Raw genomic sequence first — 12,740 nt, forward strand, 5'->3', positions numbered from 1 at the left:
TCTTTTTGGGGTCGCGCTGTCTCGGAGTCGACTCGCGTATTGCGGGAGTCGACTCGAATCTCAGAGTCCGAAAACTCCTCTCTGACTTTTGCCTTGTGTACCACTGAGAGTCGACTCTCGCTTTCTTTGGAGTCGACTTGCCAACCATCGGAGTCGACTCGCGTTCCACAGGAGTCGACTCGAATCTCAGGGTCGAAATTCGCTCTCTGACTTTTCTATCTGTAACTCCTTGGAGTCGACTCATACTACTCCGGAGTCGACTCGGTAAACATCGGAGTCGACTCGCGCACTTCAGGAGTCGACTCGCTGACATGTTTTAAGTTGTGCCCTTCTGTTCGTCTGTCTGTTCTCAGTCGGAGTCGACTCGTAATGGTCCGGAGTCGACTCGAGCCCGTGCCAGTGATTCTGATACGCTTGGAGTCGACTCGTAATACTCTGGAGTCGACTCGAGTCTCAGACTTTGGTTCAAACTGACTTCTTAACTTATCCAAAATATTATGAACCAAGTCTAGAAACACTTTAGACAAGATTTTCACTGAAACACTCAATTGAATTCATTAGTAAACAAGAGATATACTCAGATGCTTTGAGCTCATCAAAATCAAATAGGGTTATGATCAATCACTCTACAATCTCCCCCTTTTTGATGATGACAAAACATTGAGTATATGTAAAGTGAATTGCTCAATAAACAAGAAAATAAAATCCATAAATGAATTCAAGTGTCTGGTTATTTGATTTATCCAATCTTGAAAGGTGTGAAACAATAAATTTTGGAGTTAAAGCTCCCCCTTTCATTTGGAATTATATAAGCCTTCATATCATGCAATCAATTGTTTGGTTTATATATATTTAATGATTTATCTTTCTTAAAAATTCAGATTCTTCCCCTCAACATTCTACTTTGTTTTGATTCTCTGAATTTCCTTTTAATGCATTGAAGTTTTTGAACTGAAATTTTTGATTTTTAGAGGGAAAATCTGACAATTTGTTCTTGAGTTGGATTCAACTAATCTCCGAATATCCCTTGAATAGATTCTGGAGATTACTCCATTAAGAGCCCCAACAGAGAGATAATGAGCCTCGAGGTACCAAATCCACTAAGAACAAATTATGTTTTAATTCTCATTTTGATTCCTTTTATGTTGATTCCATTTACATATCTATTAAGTATTTCTCCCCCTTTTTGTCATCATATCAAAAAGGAGGTAAGCAGAACAAACAATCACTTAGAGATCAAATTGCACACAATTGAAGAGAATATGTCTACTCATTGTATTGATGTGTATGTAAATACATTTGAGAATACAATAAGTAAAGCAAAAAGGAATACATGTCAAAATAAAGCAAAAAATAGCTAAGGTCTCCTCGAGGATGTGGCTCCTCCTCTCGAGGATGTGGCTCCTCCTCTCAATCTGTTCTGCTCCATGAGGAGGGTGACCGCATCTGTAAGATGCCCGAGCTGAGAGATAATGGACGAAGTGGCCCTGCTATGTATAGTGGAGAGCTCGGTCACCGACTTCTGAAGTGCGTCCAGCTTGTCGATGAGCACGTTCGACAAGCGCTCGGCCCCCTGAGTAGTGGTGCTCATGTCCTTCCGGATGTCATCGCGCATCTTCCGAGTGATGCCCGTGACCTCACTCATACTGGAGAATTGAGCCTGGATCAGGCTCCGGACGTTGTAAATCTCTTCCCGCACATGGGCCGTCATCTCAGTCACGGCTGTCAAGGAAGGGACCAACGCTGACGAAGGTGCAGGAGTGGAAGCAGGCACTGAACCCCGGAGCTCCCGAAGTAGATCATCTCGCAGATCTCGGACAATCTTCTGCCGCAACTCCCGGAGCTGCTCAGGAGCGATCCGGACCTCCATGACCTGAGGAGCTGAGGAGGAGGGTCCGGCTGAGGTGGTAGGAGCAGAAGTGGAGGAAAAGTCAGGATAATCTGAGTCTGGCTCAGGACTAGGGAAATGTCTGGTGGTATGTGTGGAGGTGGAAGACTTCCTAATTCAGGTCCCCTCTACCTTCCGAAACCCCATCCTGTGTAGGGTCCCCGGACGCATGCGATCTGTCCATCGCAATGCGCGAGAGGGTTCCCCCTCAGGAATGGGAATCTCGGCCTCCCTAAACAAAAGGGTGAACATCATGCCGTAGGGGAGGGTGAGTCTAGGTCTATCTAGTGGCTCACATAGATATCTATAAATAAGTTTTGGGAAGTTGACTGGGGTGTCCTGGAGAATATAGAACATAAGGGCGAGGTTCCTCTCAGAAACAAAATCGAAGCGCCCAGTCTTCGGAAAGAGGGACCTAGACAGGATGCTCAGCAGGATCCGCACCTCAACTGGAAGTGAGCTAGCAGATACCTCATCCAAGGGGGACTGGGGTGGATGCCCTAGAATGGCCGTAAGGGCCTCAGTCCTATCCTCAGGGTGTACGGGTGCCACCCCAACTTGGGGAAGATGGAGGACCTGAGCAATGATATCCTCCAAAATGAATAATGAGACACCGGCTACCGTGCCCTCTATACCCCCATCGCCCCTATGGACGGTACCGTAGAACTCCCTAACTAGTCCAGGGTATGTGGGGAGATCTAAGGTGAGAAAATACTCTAAGCCCTGGGCCCTAAGTCTTTCTCCTATCGTAAAGCCCTCCCGGGAGAGATAGTCGAAATCGACGTATCTCCCGGTGGAGACCGCCTTCCCGGCGCACGGCCTCGAGGGAACCGCCCTCGGCGGGGAACGAGCTGGAGATTGTGGCCTCGCGGGATCGTTCCGAGCCTTGGAACGTCGCTCGGTGCCGGTTGCGGGTTGGGGCCTCTTCCGGCTTGGGACAACGGTTTTACGAGGCATGGTCGACCTAGAATGGAGTAAAACGCTAATAGACGGTGAAAGGTCGACGGGAAAAAGCTTAGGGACGGCCGGAGACGATCTAGGAGTCGGCTCTAGGGTTTTGAACAGTGGCGGCGGTGAAAATAAGTGTTTTCTAAACGATGGAGTTAAGGTTAAAAAGTCGGATCCCGACTGCGAGTCGACTCCTCTGAGTCGCGAGTCGACTCGACCTCGAGTCGACTCCAAAATAGGCGCGAGTCGACTCTCCTTATGTGCCTGTTAACCTCGAGTCGACTCCCGTCTGTATGCGAGTCGACTCCCCCTCTGCTGCCATCGATCTCGAGTCGACTCCCGCAAATGCGCGAGTCGACTCCCCCTTACGAGCCGACTCTGAAACTTGTTCGAGTCGTCTCGAACTCTGGCACGCACCTAAAAATCATGCTATGTTCGTGCCGAATGAGGGAAAATCACTAAATTATGATCTGATTTGATGATCATTGAAACGAAACTCTATATTAATCACAATCTAATCATCAAAATCAAATGAATCTAGTGGAAAATACCACTAGGATGGATTAATCACTCCTCATCCCCTCCTAAGCACACTAAATCTCTCTTCACTTAGGGGTTTTGTAAAAATGTCAGCTAATTGATCATCAGTACAAACACATTGTAGTATCACATCACCATTCAGTACATGATCTCTTATGAAGTGATGTCTTATTTCAATATGTTTAGTTCTTGAATGCTGAATTGGATTCTTAGTTAGATTAATGGCACTTGTATTATCACAATTAATGGGTATTTTATCTTGTTTAATGCCATAATCTTCTAATTGTTGTTTGATCCATAAGATTTGAGCACAACAACTCCCGGTTGCAACATATTCAGCTTCAGCAGTAGATAATGCAACCGAGTTTTGTTTCTTGCTAAACCATGAGATTAAGTTTTCTCCTAGAAATTGACAAGACCCGCTGGTACTTTTTCTATCAAGTTTATATCCAGCAAAGTTTGAATCTGTGTATCCTATTAATTTTAGGCTAGATTCTTTAGAATACCATAAACCTATATTCTTAGTTCCTATTAGGTATTTAAAGATTCTCTTAACTGCAATTAGATGTGATTCCTTAGGATTAGACTGATATCTAGCACACATGCAAACACTAAACATGATATCAGGTCTACTTGCAGTAAGATACAATAAAGATCCTATCATACCTCTATATAGTTTCTGATCTACAGATTTACCTGATTCATCTTGGTCTAATTTGCATGATGAGCTCATGGGGGTGCTGATTGACTTGTTCCCCTCCATATCAAACTTTTTAAGCATCTCCTTGATATATTTGGCTTGATTGATGAAGATGCCTCCTTCAGACTGTTTTATTTGAAGCCCGAGGAAGTAGTTCAGCTCTCCCATCATGCTCATCTCAAATTCACTCTGCATCAAATCAGCAAATTCTTCGCAGAGGCGATTGTTAGTAGCACCGAAAATAATATCATCAACGTAAATCTGCACTAATAACATATCTTTGTTTTGCTTTTTCAGAAATAGTGTTGTATCTACATTTTCCCTAGAGAATTCATGATCTAATAGAAATTTGCTAAGTCTTTCATACCATGCTCTAGGTGCTTGTTTCAAACCATAAAGTGCTTTGTTCAATTTATAAACGTGATTAGGGTATTGATGATTTTCAAAACCAGGGGGTTGTTCTACATATACCTCCTCATTAATATACCCATTTAGAAATGCACTTTTTACATCCATTTGAAATAACTTGAAATCCTTAGAGCATGCAAACGCTAATAATAATCTAATAGCCTCAAGTCTAGCTACAGGGGCAAAAGTTTCATCAAAATCTATGCCTTCTTCTTGATTATAGCCCTTTGCTACTAGTCTAGCCTTATTCCTTATTACAATTCCATTTTCATCAAGTTTATTTTTATAAATCCATTTGGTACCTATAATTGGATATTCTGAAGGTCTTTCGACTAGATTCCATACCTTGTTTCTAGTAAATTGGTTTAATTCTTCTTGCATTGCATTTATCCAATTTACATCTTTTTCAGCTTCTTCTATGTGTTTGGGCTCAAAATGTGAAACGAAAGCTAGATGAGTGTTTAAGTTCCTAAGGGATGCTCTTGTCCTAACGGGTTGAGATGGATCATCTAGAATTAATTCCTTAGGATGCCCGTGAGCAAACCTCCAAGCCTTAGTTAGCCCATGATCTACTATAGTCTCTTGGCTTGATGATGCATCTTCAATTAATTTTTGATTGTTATCTTGTAATGTCATCTCATCAATCTTTTCTTCAAGAATTTCTGTATCATCATCAAAATTAACTCTCTTACTAGAGGAGATATCACTCGAGTCATCAAAAACAACATGTATAGATTCTTCTATGACTAGGGTTCTCTTATTAAAGACTCTATAGGCTTTACTAGTTGTAGAGTACCCCAAGAATATAGCCTCATCAGATTTTGAGTCGAATTTTCCTAGATTATCTTTCCCATTATTATGAACAAAACACCTACATCCGAAGACATGAAAATAGTTTACCTTTGATTTTCTGTTTTTCCAAAGTTCATAAGGTGTTTTCTTTATAATGGGTCTCAATAAAACTCTATTTAATATATGACATGAAGTATTGATGGCTTCTCCCCAAAAGTACTTAGGGAGGTTGCTTTCACACAACATAGTTCTAGCCATTTTCTCTAGAGTTCTATTTTTCCTCTCTACAACTCCATTCTGTTGTGGTGTCCTAGGAGCAGAAAAATTATGAGTTATTCCCTTTTTACTACAAAACTCATCGAATAACTGATTTTCAAATTCGGTTCCATGGTCACTTCTAATGGCTATGACTGAAGAATCTCTAGCATTAGTTACTTCCTTATGAAACCTTTTAAAGACTGAAAAAGCTTGATCTTTATGTGCTAAGAACATAACCCAAGTGTATCTAGAATAATCATCTACAATGACTAGACCATATTTATTTCCACCTAGACTAGTGGTTCTAGTTGGTCCAAATAGGTCCATGTGTAGTAGTTCTAGAGGTCTAGAGGTAGAGACACAATTTATAGATTTAAATGAGTTCCTAGATTGTTTGCCAAATTGACATGCTTCACATATTTTATTCTTTTCAAATTTTAACTTTGGCAAACCTATCACAGAATCTCTTTTAACTAGTTTAGATATTGTGTCCATGCTTGCATGACCTAACTTACGGTGCCATAGCCAACTAGCATCATTATCCTTAGTTTCATTAACAACTAAACATGGATTGTGTTTGGCAAGATCCTTAAGGTCTACAACATACACATTTCCACGTCTTATTCCTTTAAAAACTAAACTATTGTCATTTGGGTTTGTTACGATGCATAGTGATGGTTTAAACATAACATCATAACCTTTATCACATAATTGACTAATGCTTAATAAATTATGCTTAAGACCGTCAACATATCTAACATTATCAATAAAAGTAGAAGGGGTAATTTGTACTTTATCTATACCAATGATGTGACCTTGGTTGTTGTCTCCAAAAGTCACAGCACCTCCCTTCTTAGCTTCAAGGGTGAAGAATTGATCCTTGTCACCCGTCATGTATCTTGAACAGCCACTATCCAAGTACCAGCAATTTTTGTTGACTTTGGCTGCAAGACACTCCTACACAAGCAGATCATATAATTTTAGGTACCCAAGTTTTCTTGGGTCCTTCATGGTTAGTCATGTTGGTTCCTTTTGGAACCCATACCCTTTTGATTTTTCTTTTAGTTTTCTCTTTCCTATAGTCACATACATTTGCTTTATGTCCTACAGTTCCACAACAAAAACAGGTTATTTTCTTAGTTTTACTTTCCCCTGCTTTAACAAAGAAGTTACTAAGAAGTTTTTGCTTATTTTTAGGTTTATATCCTAAACCTGCTCTATTGAATACAGCTCGTTGACTATTAAGTATCATATTCAATTTTTCAGAACTGTATGTAAATTTTTCAACCAAAGGTTTGTATTTTTCAAGTTCTTTAGTTAGTGTTTGTTTTTCCATTTTTAGAATATTCAATTCTTTTGTAAGATTCTCTTTTAAGATTTGTTTATTGTTTTTAAGTTCTGAATTTTCCTTAATTAGTTTTTCATTATCTTTACTCAAGGTATTAGTTTGTTGACTTAAGAGTTGGTTGCTTGTCTTAAGTTCTAAATTTTCTTTGGTGATAAAGTCCTTATCCTTAACTAATTTATCGTATTTATGTAGGTATGATTGATTAGCTAGCTTTAGCTCTTTATTCTTAATATTTATAGCCTTATATTCAATCATAAGTTCATTAAATGCATCATACAGTTCATCAAACGTAAAATCTAGATGTGTTTCGGATGTTACCTCACTGTCATTGGCCATGAAGCAGAAATTGGCCTTTTCTTCTAGTTCCTCATCCGATGATGACGATGATGCGTCGGAGTCCGATAGGGTGGTGACAAGAGCTTTCTTCTTCTTGTACTTGCTCCCCTTCTTCAGTAGGGGACACTCAGCTCTGATGTGCCCCGGCTTCTTGTACTCATAACACCCAATCCCCTCATTTTCCCTTTCCTTACCTTTATCCTTCCGATAGGAATTTGAGGGCCCTCTCCTCTGATGAAAGGTCTTCTTTTGATTGATGAATCTTCTGAATTTGCGCACGAGAAGAGCCTCATCATCTTCTCCCTCATGATTCTCTTCTTCACTGCTGCTACTGCAAGACAAGTCCTTGTTAGATGATGTAGATTTAAGAGCTATTACCTTTTTCTTATGGGAGGACTCTTCTTCGCTGTGCTGCTTCATTGTTAGCTCGTGAGTCATTAGGGATCCAAGGAGCTCTTCAAGTGGAAGCTTGTTCAAGTCCTTAGCTTCTTGGATTGCCGTCACTTTGGCTTCCCATGACCTTGGTAGACAGCGAAGAATTTTCCTGACAAGATCACTGTTAGTATAGTTTTTGCCAAGGCTTTTTAGGTCATTGACAATGTCAGTAAACCTAGTGAACATGCTAGTGATTGTCTCATTAGAATCCATCTTAAATAGTTCAAACTTATGAACTAATATATTTATTTTGGATTCTTTGACTTGATTCGTGCCCTCATGGGTCACTTCAAGTCTATCCCAAATCTCTTTTGCAGAATTGCAAGTAGAGACCCTATTGAATTCATTCCTATCTAATGCACAGTAAAGCACATTCATTGCTTTGGCATTGAGTTGTGCTTTCCTAAAGTCATGGTCATCCCAATCCTTTTCTAGTTTGGGTACATTGACACCCTCTACATAGATGGATGGGATGTATGGTCCATTCACTATGATGGTCCACATCTCATAATCTTGGGCTTGGATAAATATCCTCATCCTAGCCTTCCAATATGAGTAATCGGATCCATTAAAGAATGGGGGTCTTTGGGTGGACTGACCCTCGATGTGGGAAGATCCAAATGGGGTTGTTATTTTGATCTTTGACTCTTAGGGTAGAAGAGTTTAGGCTCTGATACCACTTGTTGCCCAGATAGACAACCCAAGAGGGGGGGTGAATTGGGTTTTAAAATAATTTTGCAATTAAAACGTTGTGGATGACTAATTAATGCTTTACCAAGATGATTAATTAATTGCTATGTGCTGTGAATGAAATGAGAGTAAAAGAAAGAGACAAACAATCACAAACACAAGGCTTTTATAGTGGTTCGGAGCTAACCCTTGCTCCTACGTCCACTCCCCAAGTCTCACTTGGAAATTCACTATAACCCCTTGGATTACAGCCGGTTGTTTTACAAGCTCACAACCAAACTTGTTGTTTTACGAGCTCACAACGAACTCGGTCGGTTTTCCCTGGCTCACCGACTAGAACCACCCCGATTGTTTTCCCGGGATCACAATCGAACCCTTACACGTTAGTTTTACACTCGGCTCACCAACCAACCTCTACACCCTTGATTCAATCCCCCGATTGAACCAAGCAAAGACAAGATGGAAATAATGACAACAAACAGAAACAACAGAGCTTCTCAAAAGCAGATAAATAACAATATGAACTAGAGAGAAGTTAAGAGCCCTCAAACACGTTTGAGTTGGAGTAGAGTAGGGCTTCTTGAACTTCGGGTCTCCTCTTGAATGTCTGGTCGACTTGAATGTAGGAGGAGATCTCTTTCAATGTTTGGGAAGAGGTAGTTGGATGGAGTTATGGCGCTCTTCCCTCTTTTCGTTGAAAAACCACTTGCAGAGAATGAAAGCTTAATTTCTTTGAATGGAATGGTTGTTCTCTGCCTTGCTACAGTCCTCTGTGGCTATTTAAGCCATCCCCCACGGAAACTAGCCGTTAGACACCTTTTTCTGCCCGTTCTGCACACTCTGCACAACCTGACAATATGTCCGTTGGGGGTCGGAGTCGACTCGCGCGATCAGGAGTCGACTCGGCTGTAGCGGGAGTCGACTCATGCTTTTCTGGAGTCGACTCGGCAACTGTTCTGGATTTGAATTAAAGTAGCCTCTTCGACTGGGAGTCGACTCGTCTTGACCCGGAGTCGACTCGCCAACTTCTGGAGCTGACTTGGCATTTTCGGAGTCGGCTCATCTCACGAAATTCATGGAGCTAATTTTCAACTTGGCCCACTCGAGTCGACTCGACAATCCTGGGAGTCGACTCGGCGCTCAGAGCCCGAACTCCCGATCTTCTGTCTTTTGGCTCGTCCAGTCTTGGAGTCGACTCGAACTTCTCCGGAGTCGACTCGGCTCTCAGTTTTCGAAACATAGCCTTCTGCCTTTTTGGTGTAGCGCTGCCTTGGAGTCGACTCGAGCTGTCTGGGAGTCGACTCGGCTCTCAGAGACAGTAAATCGGTCTTCTGTCTTTTTGGGGTCGCGCTGTCTCGGAGTCGACTCGCGTATTGCGGGAGTCGACTCGAATCTCAGAGTCCGAAAACTCCTCTCTGACTTTTGCCTTGTGTACCACTGAGAGTCGACTCTCGCTTTCTTTGGAGTCGACTTGCCAACCATCGGAGTCGACTCGCGTTCCACAGGAGTCGACTCGAATCTCAGGGTCGAAATTCGCTCTCTGACTTTTCTGTCTGTAACTCCTTGGAGTCGACTCATACTACTCCGGAGTCGACTCGGTAAACATCGGAGTCGACTCGCGCACTTCAGGAGTCGACTCGCTGACAGGTTTTAAGTTGTGCCCTTCTGTTCGTCTGTCTGTTCTCAGTCGGAGTCGACTCGTAATGGTCCGGAGTCGACTCGAGCCCGTGCCAGTGATTCTGATACGCTTGGAGTCGACTCGTAATACTCTGGAGTCGACTCGAGTCTCAGACTTTGGTTCAAACTGACTTCTTAACTTATCCAAAATATTATGAACCAAGTCTAGAAACACTTTAGACAAGATTTTCACTGAAACACTCAATTGAATTCATTAGTAAACAAGAGATATACTCAGATGCTTTGAGCTCATCAAAATCAAATAGGGTTATGATCAATCACTCCACATAGAAGAACTAGTAGATGATGTGAGAAATAGATCACCAATACTTTTGACAGGATAAAGTGAATTATTAGCATAGTAATAGCATTAGAACTAGTATAATTATGTGCAAAATCAAATATCTCCTATAACTAGTAAGATGATTAAAACACCTAGAATCAATAGTCTAATCATAAATAAAATCAATGTTTGACATATGAGAAGAAGCAAAAACACATGCATAATGGTTATCAAGACAACTAGCATCAATAATTAAAAAATAAGGGCCCAACTATCAATTCCCTTCTCTCCTTCATTCTCTAATGTAGAGGATGCAATATTAAACTATCTGACATTCATCTTGCACAATTGAATTTTGTGACCAAATTTTCCATATCTATGATAATTCTTTTTGAATTTATAATTTTTCTTTTGATTAGAATTTTTGTCTTTCCAAATTTTCCAACAAATGGCATTTTTCCTGAATTTTTAGAATTATTATTTCACTTCTTATTTTTATTTTTACTACTAAAAAAAATAAGATCTCTTTTTTTAGGGGATATAGTCAAATCATGTATTTGACTATTAAGTGCTTCTTGATTAACAAAAATATTTTTTTGATTATGCTAATAGAGGTTGTTTAGTTTATTATAACGGGAACTTGGATCGAGCAAGCCAAGCTCATCAAACAATTTTTTTGCTTTAAGAAAATATTAAGAGATTGCAAGATTAGTTAGTTTGAGAGTACCAATCTCGTTTTTCAAAAATTGAAGCCGAGTCTTATCAGACTTTGAGTGGAGGGAAGTAAAAATATCCCATAATTTTTTTAGCTCTTCAAAAACTTGAATATCCTAATAATTATCTTCATCCACATTCGTTATGAGAATATGTACAATATCCTAATAATTATCTTCATCCACATTCATTATGAGAATATGTACAATATTCATCCACATTCATTATGAGAATATGTATAGTCTTTTCAACTTTGGTCTTCCCACTCTTTTCTCACTTGCGAGAAGTTTCTGGTGGTATCATTGTATTATTCTATTCACAATTTCTCATAAATCTTGTCTGATTAAATAAGACTTGATGCAAGACTTCTACCATAGAGAGAGACAGTAGTATCGATTATGATGATCCACCTCTTGAATCACTAAAATAAAAGTCCTTATGATTGCAACATGGTATGGTAAATTACTAAAAGTTCTTTAACCATGCCGAGCTATAAATACATGAACCACCAATCTTAAAGCTTGTGGCTCTAATATCATATAGAAGGCATGCTACTCAGTGTAGATACAATGTGCCGGCCTAAGATATAGAATAAAAAATAAAAATAATAATAAGGAAGAGATGTTGGAAGAAAAATTAGGAGAGAGTAAAACAAAAAAAATATAGAAAAAAATATTATATATCAATGGCATGCTTAGTTCTTGCTCTAAAAACAAACTCAAGACCTCTCTCCCTCTCGACACATCTCTTACTACCAAGGACGCATAACACTCACGGAAAACCAAATTTTTGGTTCCCATCCAAATTTGAAAACCAGTGGGAAATAAAAAGACCAATGCCCACTAAAAGATAAAATTATATATATTAAGCCTAAGCTTTATTCTGATTATCCTAGACCAGTACCAAAAACAAAGAAAAGTCAATTAAATGTTAGAGTTTGTGAGGACTCCGATATATGGAGTCGACACAAAATTTAGGTTTGATTTCCAAAATGAGACCCTAAAACTTAGTTCGGGTTTGCATTTAGATAGCTCTATAGCTGAAAATCTGAAACTTGACCCAATTATATGCATGAATGTATCTGTATATCTATCAATTTTTCATTCATAAAAGAAAAAAATCAAATAGAGAGAAGTGACAACATCCCATCTTGTTCCATTAGTTCCTATATGTTATCAGTCATTGTAGTCTTTTTGCAATATATGTATTGTGATTTAATATTATATTGATCTTGATTATTGTAAGATCTTTTTCATTCTTCATGTCTTTACATAAATGCTTAGATAACAAAAGTAATAGTAGATAGATGCCACTTTTAGCTGTAACTAGTTATACTGCACATGCAAATATATGTGATTGCTAAAGGTTTTAGATTCGGAATAATCCAACTAAAATTTTAATTTAACAAGACTTGAAAATAGCTAATTTGTATTTTTTTTTTCCTAATACATATCTTTTCTTCCTCCTCCATTAGAAATTCTTGCAATCTAGAATTTTATCATGGTTTAAAACTTAAAAAAAAAAACTAATTTGAATTGTTATAAGAATATTTTAAATCTTTTCAATAGACTAGTCTATTTAAGGTTGTGGAATTAAAAAATTTGGAGATTAATACATTTTTGCATGGTTTAAGGATTTTCATATTTTTTATATTTTGTACTTCACAATTAATCATGCAACATCTTGGTTACATTAAATAATTTTTAAAAGTCCAAAAGTATAA

The sequence above is a fragment of the Phoenix dactylifera genome, chromosome 11, assembly GCF_051530095.1.
Source record: "Phoenix dactylifera cultivar Ajwa chromosome 11, Ajwa_hap1_PhDact_Kaust_v1.1, whole genome shotgun sequence".
In the NCBI taxonomy this organism is placed as follows: domain Eukaryota; kingdom Viridiplantae; phylum Streptophyta; class Magnoliopsida; order Arecales; family Arecaceae; genus Phoenix; species Phoenix dactylifera.